This window comes from Petaurus breviceps, unplaced genomic scaffold (assembly GCF_028583685.1).
Source record: "Petaurus breviceps papuanus isolate PSGF00001 unplaced genomic scaffold, PetGlider_PUasm1.0 90734, whole genome shotgun sequence".
Taxonomy (NCBI): Eukaryota; Metazoa; Chordata; class Mammalia; order Diprotodontia; family Petauridae; genus Petaurus; species Petaurus breviceps.
Window position 1 is genome coordinate 11,612,448 of NW_027187327.1, and position 19,416 is coordinate 11,631,863.

Genomic DNA, 19,416 nt, shown 5'->3' on the forward strand with positions numbered 1-19,416 from the left:
TGTGGTAGCTGCAAACCCTGAGGATGCTTGGGGTGCTTGCTGCTACAGGCATACAAGCTTGCTGACTAGATAAGTTTTGATTGCAAAACCTGCACCAGCTTCATGGCACTCTCCACTTCAGCCACTCCAAAAAATGTGTATCCAGCTCCAACTCCAGTAAACTGTCCTTCATTTGTTAGCCTTGTTTCACTGAGGGCTGCTGTTTGTATGCAATACCTACTAAGTACTCTTACAACAAGAGCTGTTTATCTTTCAGGTCTCCTAGATTTTGTGTAGTCTATAAATGTGTGCACATTTCATACACCAAAAGTGAGAAGAATCATCTTTGCAGAAGTTTTTGTACATTTTTTGTGAGTTTCGACCACAGGGTGGGATCTCCACATGCACTGGTAATCAGACCAGGGCTGGGCAGGCAGACAATTTTTAGTGCACTCTTTCTAGCCCCTTCCTCATGCCAGACAGAGAGCAGCACAATTCTTAAAGGGCTGCTCAGCCACCCCATAGGGACTGCCAAATACCACTGCTGCTTCCAGTGAGAAGACAAACCTATGGTCTGAGCCACCTATGTATAGGGTAGGGCCTACAGTTCCCAGCATATCCACATTTGCTGTTTCATCATTTGCCTTTTGCCACAGGACTTTGAGATAGGTAAAAATGGTAAAAAAAAAATAGTATGGGTGATATCTTTTGATTCACATGTAAAGTGGATTTAAATGAGACAGAGTTGCCTAAATTTGTCAGCCTTACTCTCTCTTCCAGAGTCCGAACAGTCCAGTGCCAGGACAGTCAAGACAACTGGTGATGGCATGAGATGCAGTCAATGACCTTGGTGTCTTTGATGTCTAACCAAGCTCTACACACTGCACAGCAACTGCTTCAGTTGCTTCCATGGCTATTGAAACAAATTGTTTTCATCCACACATTCCAACAGGGGACATCTTCGCATTCTTGGGGTAGACACCTCCCAACTCACCAGTGGGTTTGAGACCCCTAGGTTCCCCTCAACCTGGTTTAGCCCATCTGCCAAAATGGTTTACCAGGTGTGGCCACTCTGCATGCTACAGCCCCTTGGAACCACAAGTGAGAGTAAGGTGGATGAAGTGGACACAACAGCGGAAAGAAGTCCTGAAAAAGGGCTGAAGCAACCCTTACACTAGAGGTACTAGTCTTCCCTGAACACACCCTATACCAACAAGTTGTAGTATATGATTATGATGGAATACCATTGTGTTATAAGGAATGATAAGCAAGATGATTTAAGTAAAACCTGAGAAGACTAATAATAACTGATGCAAAGTGAATTGAGCAGAACCAGGAGAATATTGTAACACAATAATAGCAATATCGTACAATGATCAAATATGAAAGATTTGGCTACTCTGATAAAAAAAATTATCCAAGACAATTCTAAAGAACCCATGATGACAAATGCGATCCAATTCCAGAGACAGACCTGATGAAGTCTGAGTGCAGATTGAAGTGCACTTTTCTTTAACTTTATTTTTTCTTATTGTGTGTATGTGTGTGCTTTCTTTTACAACATGTATAACATGAAATTGTTTTGCATAATTCCACACGTATAATCAATATATTTCTTACTTTTTCAAGGGTGAGGAAATGGTAGGATGGAGAGAATTTGGAACTCAGTTTTTTTTTTAATGAATGTTAAAGTTTTTAATGCAATTGAGAAATATTTAACAAAATAAATTTTTTTAAAAGATTGTACAGGTTGTAAAAATAAAACCTGAGATTCAAATTAAGGTCCTCTGATTTTAAATCTGGTGATCTTTCCACTGCGCTTCTCTGCCTCTTCCTTCTCCAAATATTCTCCAACTTATGGGGGCAACCAGGTAGCACATCAAGTAAGAGCACTGGCCCCAGAGTCGGGATGACCTGGGATCGAATCTGGGCTCTAATACTTAGCACCATACCCAGAAATAACTGGCCGTGTAAACTTGAGCTAGTTACTTAGCTCCAATTGCTTTAAAATCTATTATGCCTAGATCTGAACATAATTTTGTAACTATTGTCTGACCACAGCCAGGCTAAAATGAATGATATGCCCTTCTTCCTGGAAGTTACAGCAATGTTTCTCTTAGTGTAGCCCAAATGGCATTCATTTTTTTTTGCCTGCTTTGTCTCATGACAAATTCAAGTTATTAGATCTTAACTTGGTTGTGTCTTCATCATGTATAGCCATTTGCCAACAGCTTCACGGTGAACTTCCCCATTCCCAAGTTCTTTTAGTCAATTACAAACTAAGTAGCTACTATATTATCTATTTGGGGGAGAAGGATAGGGTAGTATATTGGGGAGAAGATTGAAGGTTAGGGAATAAGACTTTAAATGTTCTGAAGCCATATCTAGCAGCCTAAGGATACAGCATCTGGTCTCTTAACATGTTTTATTCCTCATGTGGAAATACCATGTTCTAATGTGAATTGTATTTACCTATGTCTTATCTTCTCTACTAGAATGTAAATTCCCCAAGATCATGGAAAATATTTTAGTAACTGTAATAATCTTCATTGTTCTGAGCATGAGTTCCATATCTAATAGATGCTTGAAAAATATCTGTTGAATGAAAAAAGAAATAACTGGCAGATCAGCATCCATGTCAGAAGGTTATGGTAAGATGGGGGCATCCCAACCCCCCCCCCCAGTGCAAAGATTTGGAGATATCTCAACAAGTTGTCCAGGTAAAACATGACCTCTATATCTCAATTCTCTTACCTCTTCATCTCAAATCAAGCAGGAAGCTCCTTTCTAGACATAAGGTCTCCAACTGGTCAAGTTATTCTGCTTTAAGGTACCACTGCTGATGAGAGAGGAGAATAGAGAGAGGAAAATAGGTGAGTTAAAAAATAGCAGTTTCAAAACATATAAAAACACATTTAGTGAGTATAAGAGAATCAAATAAAAAATCATCACATATCTACTGGCAATCAACAACAAAACAAAACAAACAAAAAAACCAAATAAGCAGATTGTCCATCCCAACCTCACATAAAGCAGTAATAAAAAGTGACCATGTCAAGAGAAAAACAGAAACCAAATTAATCTTAAAGCCAACCTGGAGAATTAAAAGAAATTGTCAAATATAAAATGCACTAAATGACCTAGTGTCTGATTTCTTAGAGTAATAGCCATCAAATTTCAATAAAACAAAATAGCACACTGACAACTAGATAACTTTAATATTCCTTTCTTACATCTATGCAAATCTCACAGAAAGATAGACAAGAAGAGGAAAACATTGTTAAGGAAAAAAATAAGTTAAAAGACCACTGCCAATCTCTGAGTTGAAATATTTATATGTACTTTTTTCCTCAGCATCTCACCATATTTTTTACAAAAATTGACCATGTTTTGGGGTATGTGAAGAAAATGTGGAGAAGCAAATCAATGTGAAGAAAAAAACACCAAAAATGACTAACTCGTCTATAACAGATTATAATGCAATGTAATAATCATTGATACAGTAAATGTGATCAAAAGATGCAGACCTTATAGATGAAGAGTGATGAAATTCTGAATAATAAATGAAGAAAAGAACAATCATAAGATTTTTAAAAATATATATTAAATTAGAGAGAATAACAACTAAATGGCATGACAAAACAGTTGCTGTTAAAACAGGTTAGAGAGGAATGCATATTAACAAAATAGAACTGAGGAGCCAATAAAAACCTGAAAAATAAGCAACCCTAAAACAAGCACAGAAGAATTAATGAAAATTAGAGAATAAGTAGATTTCAAAGTAATTATTATAAATCTGATGCACAAAATAAAGAATTGACTTTTTGAAAAGATTAATAAAATCAATAAACCATTGGCCTGATCAAAACAAAGTGAGAGGAAAATAGAATCAACAAAATTAAAACTGAGCAAGAATTATTCACAATGACTAAAGTATGGATGGTCTATTAATTATCAGAAACTATTAAACACAATTATATGTCAGCAAAGAGAATAGATGCATATGTACAAGTCTTTTCAGTACCCCAAATAACAAGAAGCAGAGGTACTAAAATCACCTAATCCTATAAAAATAAATGAGAAAACCATAAATGAGCTGCCAACCCTGGTACAAATGAATTTATAAGTGACTTCTATGATCCTTTTAAAGAGTAATGCCTAGAACCAAATGTTATTATCAAAAAGAGGGAAGGCATTCAATTAAACTCCTTTTATGAGGCAAATGTACCACTATTCAAACCAGGGATAAGCAAAAAGATACCTGCAGATCTATGAATATTGATATAAAAAATTTTAATAATATCATGATAAGAAACTAAAGCAATATAGTCAGAAAATAATTCACTCTGAACAAGTGGGGATCATATAGGAGATGTAGATATGGTTCAATGTTAAGAAAACAATTAGAACAATTAATAATATAATCAATTAAAACCAAATGGTTACATCAATTCTGGCAGAAAAAAAGAGTAAAGAAAGGCTTCTCCACGTTCCCACTATTTGTGACATGGTTTTAAAATTGCTAGTTATAGCAACAGGTCAAAAGAGAGGTAATGATAATATAAATATTGGTAATGGGGACACAAAGCATCTCTATCTGCAGACAACATAACAATTTATGATATAATTAATTTAATTTAATCAACTTTGCAGACCTTATGGTACTATCTAAGGGTCAGCTATTTAAAAAGTTACATCCCCCCCCAAAAAATTAATATGACTAATAACATTAGTAAAGTAGCAAGTTACAAAATAATTCCACAGAAATCAATATTTTATGTAAAACTAAAGTAAAAATGAGCTAGTCTATGGTAACACTATCTATTAGCAAGAATATGTTAAACATTTTATGCTTAATGGTACATTTCAACCTATGTTCAAATTAAAATCAAAATAGCAAACAAGATCCCATGAGAAGAAACAACTATACCAAAGAAGTTATTATTAAATGGTCATCTTTTAGTTGAAATCCGGTGTCTGTGGATAAGGATTAAACACATTTTCAAATTTTTACACATTACAGTGTATAAGACAAACTAGCATAGTGGACATCCAAATGTGCCATGATTAGTTTCATAGCACAACTGAATCTATGGTTTAACAAGAGGAAGAGGCAACGCAGTGTAATGGCTAGGACATTGGAATTGACAGCAGGAAAAGCTGGATTGAAACTCTAGTTGTGTGAATTTAGGCAATTTAGACATAAATTCCTTAAGTTATTTCTTTCTCTCTGCAAGAGGGATAATAATATTCATAATACTTATCTCATAGGGAGGGCAGCTAGGTAGCATAGTGGATAGAGAACCAGGTCTAAAATCAGGGAATATCATCTTCCGGAATTCAAATTTGACCTCTGACACTTACAAGCTGTGTGACGCCGGTCAAGTCACTTAATCTGATTGGCCTCATTTCCTCATCTGTAAAATGATATGGAGAAGGAAATGGCAAACTGCTCCAGTATTTATGCCAAGAAAACCCCAAATGGAGTCATGAAGAGTCAGATGTGACTGAAAATGACTGAACAACAATATTTCACAGGGATTTGGGATGATAAAATCATACATATTTGTATATGTATATATAAATAATACATATGGTGTGCAAAATAATGGGCATAATTTGATACATGTGTACAACTATATGAAGATAAAATTACATTAATGCATTCAAAGCACTTGGCATATCTTAAATGTTAATTACAGTTGAAAAGCAGTGGTGACATAATGAATAGAGAACTAGTGAAGGGGAAAGAGCCAAAATGGCAGAGTAAAAGCAGGAACTTGTTTGAGCTTGCACCCCGACCACCTCCAATACCTGTAAAAAATGACTAAACAAATTTTAGAGCTACAGAACCCACAAGATGACAGAGTGAAACAAATCTTCTGCAGAAGGCAGCCTGGAAGGCCAACAGGAAGGGTCTATCAAACCAGGTTGGGAGCAGAGCACAGTCACAGGTGGGTCATACCAGCACAGACCAGTGGCACTGACTGGCCAAAGTAGACATTAGGGAACTGAATCACTGGCAGCTGTGGCAGTTTCCAGACTTTTCAAACCACAAACACCAAAGAGAAAATCAAAGGTCAATAGGGAAACTCTGTTGGACCCAGGGGGGAGAAGAATGTAGTCCAGCCCCTTCCCTGGGAACAGAGGTAGTGGTGGCTATAGCCGCTGCAGTGGCTACATCTGGGGCTCCAGGACCACAGATGGTGGGGAGATCAAGGAGTTGATCAGAGGTCATATGCAGGAATATCTTTGCTGGCACTGAGGCAGGATTATCTTACTTTGCCCTGCTTGAATCTGGGCCACAGTATTGGGTGGCAGTCCTGGTGTGTGCAGCACTGGAATAGCACAGTTTGCAGTGGCTATGGAAAAGGAATCCTCCTCATAGTTCTGAGGCAAGCACCTAGAAATAGCTTGGACAAAAAATGTGCAAAACCCCAGAAATTTGGGACACAGTCCTCTCTACTCTGGAAGCAGAGTTCCACCTTGGCAAAGAGCTCAAAAGTCAAGTAATTGGCTGGCAAGATGAGCAAACAGAGGAAGAAAAATCAGAAAATAAATTCATTCTTTGGTGAAAAAGAGTATCAAAACATAGAGCCAAAAGAACACAGCAAAGTCAAAACCCTTGCATCAAAAGCCTCCAAAAAATATGAACTGATCACAGGACATGGAGGAGCCCAAGAAGGACTTTGTTTTTTTTTTAAGCAATCAGGGTTAAGTAACTTGCTCAAGGTTATACAGCCAGGTGTTTCTGGGTGGGTGCTAAGTGTCTGAGTCCGGGATTCGATCTCCAGGTCGTTCTGACACTGGAGCCGGTGCTCTTATTCGCTGAGCCACCTGGCCGCCTCTAAGTAATTGGGGTTAAGTAACTTGCTCAAGGTTACATGGCCAGGTGTTTCTGGGTGGGTGATGAGTGTCTGAGCCTGGGATTCGATCTCCAGGTCGTCCCAACACTGGAGCCGGTGCTCTTACTCGCTGAGCCACCTGGCCGCCCCCCAAGAAGGACTTTGAAAAACAATAGAAGTAGGGGAAAAATTGGGAAAAGAAATAATAATAATAATGCAAGAAAATCATGAAAAACAAGTCAAAAGCCTGACTGAAGAAAATAATACCTTGAAAATAGACTAACTCAAATGATAAAAGAAGTCCAAAAAGCCAATGAGGAGAAGAATGCCTTACAAAGCAGAAATCATCATATGGAAAAGAAATTTCAAAACTTCACTGAAGAGAAGAATTCCTTCAAAATTAGATTGGAACAAATGGAAGCTAATGACTTTATGAGAAATCAAAACACTATAAAACAGATCCAAACAAATGAAAAAATAGAAGGCAATATGAAACATCTCATTAAAAAAACCACTGACCTGGAAAATATATCCAGGAGAGGTAATTTAAAAATTATTGAACTACCTGAAAGCCATGATAAAAAAAGAACCTAGATATCATCTTTCAAGAAATTATCAGGGAAAAGTTCCCTGATGTTCTGGAACCAGAGGGTAAAATAAAAATTCAAAGAATCCACCAATCACCTTTTGAAAAAGATCCCAAAAAGAATCTCTTAGGAATACTATAACAAATTCCAGAGTTTCCAGGTCAGGGAAAAAATATTACAAGCAATCAGGAAGAAACAATTTGAGTATTTGGAAACACAATCAGGAAAACACAAGATCTAGCCACTTCTACATTAAGGGATTAAAGGGCTTAGAATATTATTTTCTGGAGGTCAAAGGAGCAAGGATTAAAATAAAAAATCACCTACCCAGCAAAACTGAGTCTAATACTTCAGGGTAGAATATGAACATTCAATGAAATAGAAGACTTTCAAGCATTCTTGATGAAAAGACCAGATCTTAACAGAAAAAATTGACTTTCAAATACAAGAAGCAAGAGATGCATGAAAGGGTAAATAGGAAAGAGAAATCATAAGGATGTTTTTTAAGTTGAACTGTTTACAAATCCCACATGGAAAGATGATACTTGGAACTCATGAGACTTTTCTCAGTATTAGGATAGTTGAAGGGAATATGTGTGTGTGTGTATATATATATGCATATATATGTATGCATGTATATATATGTGTGTGTGTTATGTATACATGTATACATATATACATGTATATGTACATGCATGTATAGGTGGGTATATGTGTGTACATATATGTGTGTGTATACATAGACAGAGGGCACAGGGTGACTTGAATATGAAGGGATGATATCTAAAAAATAAAATTAAGAGGTGAGAGAGAAATATATTGGGAGAAGGAGAAACGGAGAGGTAGAATAGTATATTATCTCACATAAAAGAGGCAAGAGAAAGTTCTTACAATGGAGGGGAAGAGCAGGTGTAGCAACAAGCACCCCAAGCATCCTCAGGGTTTGCTGCCAACACAGATTCTTGGATCTGCTTTGTTAAAGGAAAGCAACTCAAAATGGGTTAACAAGCTTACTTTAATCAGTCAAACATATATAGTTTACCTTGTTCAGGCGAAAAAGGTCAGCTCCCTGAACTTCAAAGTATACAGGCAGAATTATCAAGACAGAAACAGATCAAGTAGAAAGCTTTCCAAACTGTCCAACCATTACATCCATACCAAATCAACATCTGGGTTTCAATATCTGGGTTTTTCAAAGCCGAGGGGGGGGGCTCTCAACAACGGCTTCCCAGAATCCAGATCAAATCACAGAACACTTCTCACAGTGAGCCCCAAAACAAAGCTACACATCAGGGCTTATATAGTCTTCTCCTGGCTCAGAGAATGTAACAACTTTATTGACTCACTGGCCAATCAAGAAGTATCTACTGAAAAACAAGCCTCCCACCCCAGGCTCCAGGTGCACTTTAGCCTAGGGGCAGGGAAGATCTTCAAATTTACATTCCCATTACAGCAGGGCAGTGAAAGGGAATGGATCAACCTTATTTTCATTGGACTTGGCTTAAGGACAGAGTAACATATACACTCAATTGGGTATCTTACCCTACAGGAAAGTAAGGGGATGGGGGGGGGGTGGTGATAGAAAGGAGGGAAAATTAGGAGAGAGGATAGTCAGATGCAAGCACTTTTCAAAATAGACAGGGTCAAAGGAGACAATAGAATAAGTGGGGGGCAGGATAGGATACAGGGAAAAAATTAGTCTTTCACAATATGACTGCTATGGAAATGTTTTGCGTAACTACACATGTATAACCTATATTGAATTGCTTGTTCTCCCAGTGGGGGTGGGTGAGAAGGGAAGAAGGGAGAGAATCTGGAAATCAAAGTTTTTTAAAATAAATGTTAAAAATTATTTTTACATGCAACTGGTAAATAAGATATACAAGCAATGGGGTATAGAAATCCATCTTGCCCTACAAGAAAGTAAGGGGTAAGAGGGTAAGGGGGGGAAGAAGGGTGATAAAAGAGAGGGCAGAGCTCAGGAAGAGGTATTCAGTATGCTTGGTATCTTGGAGTGGGTGGGAGGGGAGAGATGGGGAGAAAATTTGAAAATCAAAATCTTGTGGAAAAGTATGTTGAAAACTAAAAATAAATAAATAAATTCTGGAAGGAAAAAAATAGAGAACTAGTGTAAATCCAGGAAGACCTAGGTTCAAATCCCACCTCAGACACATACTGACTGTGTGACCTTAAGCCAATCATTTAGCCTTTCTATGCTTTGGACAACTCTCTAAGACTTTAAGTAGTGGAGGATCTGAGTTGCATTGGTTTAGGGAGTTTCTTCAATCAGGTGTTCTTTATCCCAATGATTACAGGTTCAGTCTCTATCCCTATCATACTAGAGTTTTAAAGGACACCATTTCTATTTGTTTTACAAAGTAGAGTTTAACTCAAGGGTTTACTCAAATGAAGTTTGTGTCTAAATGTATTTTAGTGGAAGAACTGTATTGTTCAAAAAAATCTGAAGTCCCCAAGAGAGAGATCACTTTTGGATTAGTTTTTTTTTAATTGAAATATTTTGGACATCTATTCTGCTCTCCAAACTCACATCTTTTATCCATGAGAAAACAAACTTCTTAGTCAAAGTTTTAGAGTATGTTAGTAAGGTTTTAGTCAACATTTAATAATTAGATATTTCTCCAGTAAAATATGACATAATAAAAAGGAAACCTGGGGGATTGGACTCTTCAGAACATTATGTCTTACAACCAAGGATATTTTTTTCTTTCAAACATGTTAATGGTGACCTTTGGGTGCAGATAAATACTTCAAAGATTATTCATAAAACCCCTTCCAATTTAATGTTCAAGAAGAAATATTTGTCTCCAATTACAATGCTGTTTTACGTGTAGTGTCATTCGATAGCCCTGAGAATTGTTCAATTCAATCCAACCAATATAAAGTGAGTAGCTAAAATGTGCCAGGCATGATTCTCGGCATTAGGTAAGACAATTTTGAGGACCTATATCTTGTTAGAGAGATTTACATATACAAAATGACAGATTAAAAGAAAATATAATTTAATTCAGTGCCAAAACTTATAGTACAGAAAGTAAGGAACAGTAAGTATTCTGAGAAGGTCAAGATGAGTGGACTGGAGTAGTTGGGAAAGACTTTGATGGAAGGTGTGTACTTTGAATACAGGCATGATTTGTTTCAGTAGTGATGGGGTAGGTTTTTAGGTGGGGTCATTACAAGCCAATGCACATAAACAGGCACTGTCTGATTGGAATGGAGGTTACATCCCAGTGCAGAAGAAAATTTTGAACTCTGGTTGTGAGGCAAAAGTCTGCCAGAAACAATTTTCTCAATGTATGATTCATCTAGATCCCAGTTTTGCTCTGCTTTGTAGAAAAATGTCCAAAACTGGCCAGAGTTCCCTTCATGTCCTTGAACATCTCTTTCCACAAGACATTTTGAAGTTACATTTTATAGGATTCTTGTACAAGAAAAATATTACAGCATGATATGCATTGTTATACAATTCAGAGTAAGGTTCAGGTAACAGTCAGCTTCATCAAACAGAATGGTAGTCTCTTAACTTTTGGCACATACACACCCTTAGAGAATTATTTTCCTAAAACCATTCAATCCCTCCTTAACCATTCCCTCTAGCATGCTCCTTTCCAACTGGTCAAAGGTAAAGTAAAAGATATTTCCATTAACTGAAGAAATCAAGGAGACTTTTTTCTTTTAGGTGGATCATTATACTAGTGGTAATTATAGTAATGATCAATTGATCCCCTGGTGAAAGGGAAGAGAAAGGGAAAATAGAGGAAGGGGAGGAAAAGAGAGAAGTGGAGCAGTTCCCTTGTACGTGAGGAAATAACAAGAAATCAGGCTGCTTGGGTAATATGGGGTTAGATAGTAGAGAACCTTATATCCCAAAGAAGAGTGACCTTATTTTTAATGTATACCATCCAGGGTTCTTCAACATGAGTGACAAGATTAGAACAAAGTTGTTATTCATTGTTGCTTTTGTTGTTGTCTTTGTTGCTTTAAAAACATTTGTCAGTACTGTGTAGGATAAATAAAAATGGATTGCAACTAGAGGCAGAATATTAATAGTGAAACAAAAGCATAATTCTATGATCCATGTTCAACTCAGTATTTAGTCATTCATTCATTTAGCAAATATTGAATGCCAACTACCCAAGGGCTTGTTAGACAAGAGATTTGTCCTCAGATCATAAAAGGTCTTCTAAAATAAATCAACCTATCTAAAATAATAGATAAAATGCACATAGGTAACGAACTGTTAAATAACTAGAATATAAAGATACAATACAAACAGCATGATAATGTTATGGGAGTTCAGAGGAGGGAAACATCATTCCAGGATTCCACACATATACATTCAGGCCAGGTCTATAAACACACAAACGCGCACACACACACACACACACACAAGTGCAAAAAAAATGTAATAGTTTTTTGTTTTGTTTTGTTTTTTAAAGACTAGCTGCATGACCAGACTTAAAGAAGAGTGACTAGGGAATTGCTGTCAACTTAGATGTCTCTTATGAACCTAGAGTGATGTCTTTGACTCTATGTTATCTACCATATTGGGGTGGATGGGATATTCAAGGAGGACTGGTATCTCTGATGTAAGGGCTGGCCAAGTCCTTTTCAGGGCTGCTCATCCACTTATGGTGTCTACCTGGCATTCAGTTCTCACTTGTGGCTACAAGAAGCAGTAGCATGCCCAGTGGTCACATTTTCAGGACTGCTTTTTGCCTTTGGTGCCCACTTGATCAGCTCAGCTCTTACTTGGAGCTCCAAGAGGCAGTAGCATGCACAACAGCCACACGCTGATAAATCATTTTGGCAGACAGGCTAAATCAGGTTGAAGGTCACCCACAGGCCTTAAACTCATTGGTGATTTAGGGGGCTATCTACCACAAGCATGTGAAGATGTCCTCTAGTGAAATAGGTGTAATGTAATGCCAAAAGAAGGCAACTTCCCAGGTTCAAAATACCAGCATAGGTGCTCTCTATTTTATTCAGTGACAAACCAAGAACAGAGAAGATCAAAACATGACATCATTCCAAATACAGCATTTACTAAGTGTGATTAAATAATCTCCAAGTACTACCCCACCCCAGGACCTTCCAATCATTCAATCAATTACAAAGTCTCTGTTCTAAATACTTCTCCACCCCTAGGCTATACCTTAATTAAGTCCACCACAAAGCCCCTCTTCTCAAATGGAGATTAGTTTCCAAACATAAGGTCAAAAGTTCCCCACCCCTGGATCACAATTGAATCTACCCCAGAGTTACATCAAGTTTAAACACAGCACTTAATACCCAAATGGAGCTCTTTTCTTCATCTTGACACGAGGCAAGTTCTCAGCAATCTTAGTTCCTGGGGAGACAAGGCTTAGCAAGGCCCTAAGATACATTGCCAGTCCCTTCATGAATTTATCCTCTGTCTGTAGAACAGTCCTAGAACCCCTGAACACATTAGCAAAGCCCTCTCCCAGGATTTCTGTAAACATACAACAAGAAAATCCTTCTTCAGGGCTTCTGAACCAACAGAAAGGCTCCCAGACCCCTGCAACAACAGCACTGTCCTTCACCAGTGGACAGTATTCACTCTGTCTGCAGGACAGTCTCCAGACCCCTGCAACAACAGCACTGTCCCTCACCAGTGGACAGTATTCACTCTCTGTCTGCAGGACAGTCTCAGGGCTTCTTAGCGAACAGCCAGGTTCCAGGACTTCTTCAACAAAAGGACTGTCTTTCACCAGTGGACAAATCTGGCAAAACAACATCAAAACAGACAGACAAAGTACCAGCAAAACAGCCATGTCTCCTCAGTCCTTGGCAGCTCAGGGGGCAGGTCTCAAAAGTCCAGGGCAATTCAAAGCGGCCACCAGCAATTCTCTTAGTCTCTCTCTCTCCACGAGGTGCTGCTTCCAAAAAGATCTTCCACCTCTCTCTTATCTCTCCAAATCTACGTCACCAGCTCCTCCCAGTTCAGGACTTTCTTTTCACATCAAAAAGTCCATCCCACAGGTGGGATTAACAAGCTCTGGGTTTTAACACAATCAATTTGAAAAACTAAGCCAATACAGGGGAATCTTTAAATGCCATTACTATCACAATAGGTCAACAAAACAATTTGCTCCAGTGGCCATAAAAACAACTGAAGCAAGTCCTATGGAATGCTTAGAGCTTGGTCAGACATGGAATACATCAAGGTCATCCACTGCATCCCAGGTCATCATCAGTTGTCCTGACTTTTGCCTTGCCATTGGATTTCGATGACTCTGGAAGAGAGACTTAGGATAATGACTTTGTGAAACTTTTCCTCACTTAAATTCAATCCACCTACAAGTCAGATATCACTCTGTGATATCACTGGTTCTCTTTGAAAACAAAGGACAAACAACAACATATACCATAGTAACAATTATTTAAATAAAGGTATAGATGATATGCTTATAAAGTTTGTGGATGGTACAAAGCTGACAGTAATAGCTAACATTTTGAACAACAAAATTAGGATCCCAAAAGAACTTACTAAGTTAGAACAATGGGGATAAATGCAAAGTCCTAAATTGGGTTGAAAAAGCCACTTCGCCAGATGATGGTAGGATTCTGGTGGAATGCTTGTGCCTTTACGGAACTGTATGGAACAGAGGAAGCTTGGGGAGTGGGGCAGTCAAGATTCATTATGAGTCTTCAATATTTTTCACACAGTAGGCATTTAAGAAATATTTTTTGGATGAATCAATGAGTAAACAATGTGATAGAGAAGCCAAAAAAAGTTATTGTAACCAATCTAAGAAACAATTATTAAATACCTAGTATAGGGGCAACTAGGTGGCACAGTGAGTAAAGCGCCAGCTCCGGAGTCAGGAGGACCTGGGTTTGGATCCGACCTCAGACACTTAACACATACACACACACACACACACACACACACACACACACACACACACACACAAACCTAGCCATGTAACCTTGGGCAAGTTACTTAACCCCAATTGCCCTCCAAAAAGGAAAGAAAGAAAGAAAGAAAGAAAGAAAGAAAGAAAGAAAGAAAGAAAGAAAGAAAGAAAGAAAGAAAGAAAGAAAGAAAGAAAGAAAGAAAGAAAGAAAGAAAGAAAGAAAGAAAGAAAGAGGAGGGAGGGAGGGAGGGAGGGAGGAAGGAATACATAAATACATACATACCTAGTATATGCAAAACACTGGAGTAAGAGCTAGAGATACAAAGACAAATAAAAGAAATTGTTCCTACTGTCAAGGAATTACATCCTATTGAGAGGGTTATGACATAAATGCACATAATGATTCGATCTTAGGCAGCATTAAGAGAAGCCTAGGAGTCAGAATAAAAAAAATATAGTCCTACCATATTCTACACTGTATATAAATGCATTCACAATACTATGGTCAGTTGATTAATGCTATGTAAAAGTTAAATGGGTATAAGCTGCATGATCTTTTACTGGTATGGTCTAGAGGGGGCATCTTGATCACATATTCTCATTTGACCAGGGTCACACAGTTCTGCAATATTAGAACTGGGATTCCAACCTAGGTCTTTTGACTCTAAATTCTGAGCTCTTCTAAGGTCAGCTTTGACCCAAATGCTTCAGGAGCAGTAAACTACTAAACTCATAAGAACTTTCAGAATGTAACTGGCTACAATTAACATTTTTTGCTAGCTGGCAACTTCAATAATCTCTTAAGAAGAACCTGAGATGTTGTAATAATGCAAAAAAACAAAGTCAAGATTAAAGTGTTTTTTGGTCAGAAGGTTAGAAAAACATCTTTCCTCAAGCTGCAATGTATAAACACTTGCACATGTTTCAAGGTTGAAGAAGCTCAAAATGCATTATCTTAATGACTAACAGCTGTCTAATGAGAAAAAAAGAATATTGCTTGTATTATTGTATTTTGTAAAAATGTTGTGGAGCATATTAGGGAAATAATATTTTTAACTTTGAAAACCTACAAGTATAGGACTTTTATTTCAAAAATGAACATCAAGATTATTATACTCTTTGTTTACTTAAAATAATGTAAAAGTGTGAGGGTAAAAAAATATAAAGTTGTATAAATTTAAAATAGATTATATATTCCCTATGTAAAGTGTTTTCTTTTCAAAAGTTTTCAGCTATTAGTAGATTCCCTTCCTCTACACCCCCCACCATGGGAATTTAGTTCTGATTTTATTATTTCAATATAAAGAGTGCTTAATTTATAAAAATTTTCCTTATAGCCAAAAATATGGAACATTATTATTCTGTGCCTATTAAGTAAAGGATATTTTAAAAGCATAGTTCCTTAATTTTTTTTATTATGTTTAGAAAAATAATAATAGGCCAGTCAGCTCACCTCTAAGGCTTAATACCTTGGCCAAGTTACATTAACTTCTGGTTGGTTTCAGTTTCCTCCTCTTTATAATTAGGGGGCTGTACTACATGGCTTCTGAGGTCCCTTCCAGTTCTGAATCTAGGATCTAAATTCTGAGAATTATTATTTTACTTTGTTTCCTCCTTTCTTCTTTAACTAATTAACTCTTGGTTGGTATCTATTTGGTAATAGCTGTCACAAAGTAGTGAATCTAATGAAAGAAGTGAACAGAAATATTGGATAAACTGAAATATATGTATATTTTGTTATCATTTAAAATACAACCACATGCAATTAGTTCTAGTATTATCTCATTATTCAACTACCTCATCTTCAATAGTGAGGATGCTATTATCGATCTTTCTTCAGTATTATAACTTGTTTCTTTTTCTCAGAAATGATAATAGATTTTTATTGGCCCAGCCAAAATCCCTTCTTCCCTTCTTCATCCCCCTTGGAAGTAATGGCATGTGTTTTTGAAACATATGACCGAATAATCACAAAAATGATTGATGATAATTATCTTACATGTGAACTTGGTCTCCTCAGTACCATCTCCCTTCTCTCCTATAAGATGATTAGATATCTTTAACTATTTCCAAAATATAAGAAAGAGACCATCAAGTTGAATTTGGGGCATACTCTTCCTAAATTATTATGTCTAATCACACTAAACTAGGTATCAAGGCCTCAGAAATGATCCTGTCACAGGTTCGTGAAAATAGATATATTCCCCTGTGATGTCTCTTCCTCTTCAACCAATTTTGAATTTGTTCTTGTTTTCTTTGCCCTTAAATGAATGCAAAAACCAGAGTAGCCTGTCAAAAGTGTAGATGCAAAATGTTGGGTAGACATAAAGTTACAGACTCAAAGATATATATCTTTAAATGATCTTCCTTCTAAAACTATATCCTTAAAAAATGCACCAATTTTCAATATAGGAAAATTATCTCTTAAAAATAAAGCATTAGGATTGGGGGTGGGGGATAGAGAGAGAAAAGATTACACTGAGGACTTTTTGTTAGGCTTTTTAAAGTCTGGTCATTATTTGTGGATTAATTGTTTTACAAAACATTTACACTTTCTGTTGGAATACCCAAGTCAGCTATAACCTAGATTATTTCAATGCAATTTAAAAGAAAAAAAAACATTTAGGTAGCTATTATATATGGAGACATAGTGGTAAGTGTTAGACTTGAAACCAGAATAAAATCTGGTCACACAAATTTACTAGATGTGTGACCCTGTGTGTCATTTCACTTCTATAAATTTTGTTTTCTGGCGGCCAGGTAGCACAGCAAGTAAGAGCACCGGTTCCAGTGTTGAGAAGACCTGGAGATCGAATCCCGGGCTCGGACACTTAGCACCCACCCAGAAACACCTGGCCATGTAACCTTGAGCAAGTTACTTAACCCCAATTGCTTAGGGGTGGCCAGGTGGCTCAGCAAGTAAGAGCACCGGCTCCAGTGTTGGGACGACCTGGAGATCGAATTCTGGGCTCAGACACTCAGCACCACACCCAGAAATAACTGGCCGTGTAACCTTGAACAAGTTACTTAACCCCGATTGCTTAAAATTAAAAAAAAAAATTTGTTTTCCTCATTTGTAAAATGGGAATGATAATAAGGGATAATAAAAATGAGGACAATAATCTACCTTACAGGGATGTCAAGGGATTAAATGAAACTCCTTTGTAAACAAAATGATGTATATAAAGTGCTCAACAAAACTTAAAACACTATACAAATATCAACTATCAATATTGCTATTATCATTATTATTATTACTAATCTGATTATTCTTTTTTGATGATGTTCATATAAAAATGTCTTACTATATTTAATGTTCTTCAGACTTCTATAGAGGTGAATAAAATAACTTTGTAGCTAAATAAAAATATTGAAAATTTTGAAACACAAGCTCATCTTTAGACTCACCAAAATATATTTGGTATAGTTCCATTAGGGCAGCTAGGAGATGCAGGAGATGGAGTGCTGGGCCTTAAGTCAGGAAGACTTTCTGAGTTCAAATCTGACCTCAGACACTTACTAGCTGCATGATCCTAGGCAAGTCATTTAATGCTGTTTGTCTCAATTCCTCATCTATAAAAATTAGTTGGAGAAGGAAATGACAAACTGCTGTAGTATATTTGTCAAAAAACAAACCTACGTGGGGGGCAGCTATGTAGTGCAGTGAATAGAGCACCGACTCTGGAGTCAGGAGTATCTGAGTTCAAATCCGGCCTCAGATACTTAACACTTACTAGCCGTGTGACCTTGGGCAAGTCACTTAACACCAATTGCCCCTACCAAAAAAAAAGCAAAAAAGAAAGAAAACCCCACGTGGGGTTATGAAAAATTGGAAACAACTGAAAAATAAGCTTCTTTTTCACATCTGATTCAATTTGCATTGGCAAATTTTCCTTTCAACTCTACCGACAACCAGAAATTTTCTACATGTTCCTTTTTCAGTAGTTCTCTTTCTCCCCTCTCTCTTCTAATTTCTTAGATTCTCAGACCTTTTGTAGTATAGCCCTTGATTTATATTGGATTGTTGATTTGCTTCTTTACACAGCTGTTGATTCCTTGTGAAATAGGGTCTTTGGAGCATGATCACATCAGTCAGATCAACTAACATGGAGGCACCCTAAGTGGTTTGCCTAGGCATGCCCATATCTACAAAAATGGACAAATTCTTTGTCCCCTACCATGTGAGTAAGTATGCCCTCCTTTGAGTGGCTACACAATCAGAACAGGCTTTATCTTTAAAACTGATGAAATTTATTTAGCAGTTTCTCTCTGCTAAATCCAAAGGGTAAAAGACCTTACATGTTAGATGACTGAGTTTACATGTTTATATAAATAAGTTTACATGTTGACATAAATGTCACTATGTACAAACTAATCTGATAATGGCTAAATGGACCTGTGGTGGAGGGGATGACTCCTACAACTGAGGAACACCACTGACAGTGATTAGAGCCAGTTTTAGAGATTCTAAACACTCCCAAACCTCTTAAGGGCATGGTAGAACCTTGTAGGGGTGGGGGCGAGGGATTAGAATATAAAACACTTGATTTTCAAATGTCAGTATTATATTTGTGTCATGTTAACCAGGTTTTTTTTTTCACTTTTCAATTTTTTTAATAATTTGATCAAGATTTTCTGATATACTTTTGTTTTCTGGATTCCATTTTCATGCTTATTTTTGGTTTTTTCTTAATCTGACAATAGAGTATTCTAACCTGCAAAATGGATTAGATGTTGATGTAATCTTCCAATGCTTTCCACAAGTCTTCATTAGGTTTCTCAAGCCACTTCTACCAGGGTGGTATTTGATGTCTGTCCTAAAAAATATTCCCTAGAAAGCTCCACCGTTACTCCTAGTTCTTATTATGGCAATAGCCAAAGCATACATTGTTGTGTGCAAGTCTTGATATGTTGGGTTTTTGTTTTTGTTTCATAATCTCTTTCAAATATTTTGGAAGAGTATATTTATCAGGATGATGATAGGATATACTAGGGGTTTTGTTACTATGCTTGTTACAATTGGTCTATTGCTTGAATTCTTGTTGTCTAATACAAAATTAGGTTTTTTTTTAAATATTCTAAATATGCCTATCTCCCTATTAAAAT

The 19,416-nt window shown here is 37.0% G+C and overlaps 1 protein-coding gene across 10 annotated transcripts in view; it reads right to left on the reverse strand.

Moving 5' to 3' along the window:
• Positions 1-19,416, reverse strand: part of LOC138145372 (protein FAM9A-like) — a 650,020-nt gene that overhangs the window by 80,640 nt on the left and 549,964 nt on the right. For 8 of the 10 annotated variants that reach the window (XR_011164218.1, XR_011164216.1, XR_011164214.1 and 5 more), the window contains one exon: positions 2,734-2,818. The gene's annotated coding sequence lies outside the window, so the exon portion shown is untranslated. Of the gene's footprint in view, positions 1-785; positions 2,575-2,733; positions 2,819-19,416 lie in introns of those variants that run through there. The other 2 variants (XR_011164213.1, XR_011164211.1) reach the window with 2 other exon arrangements.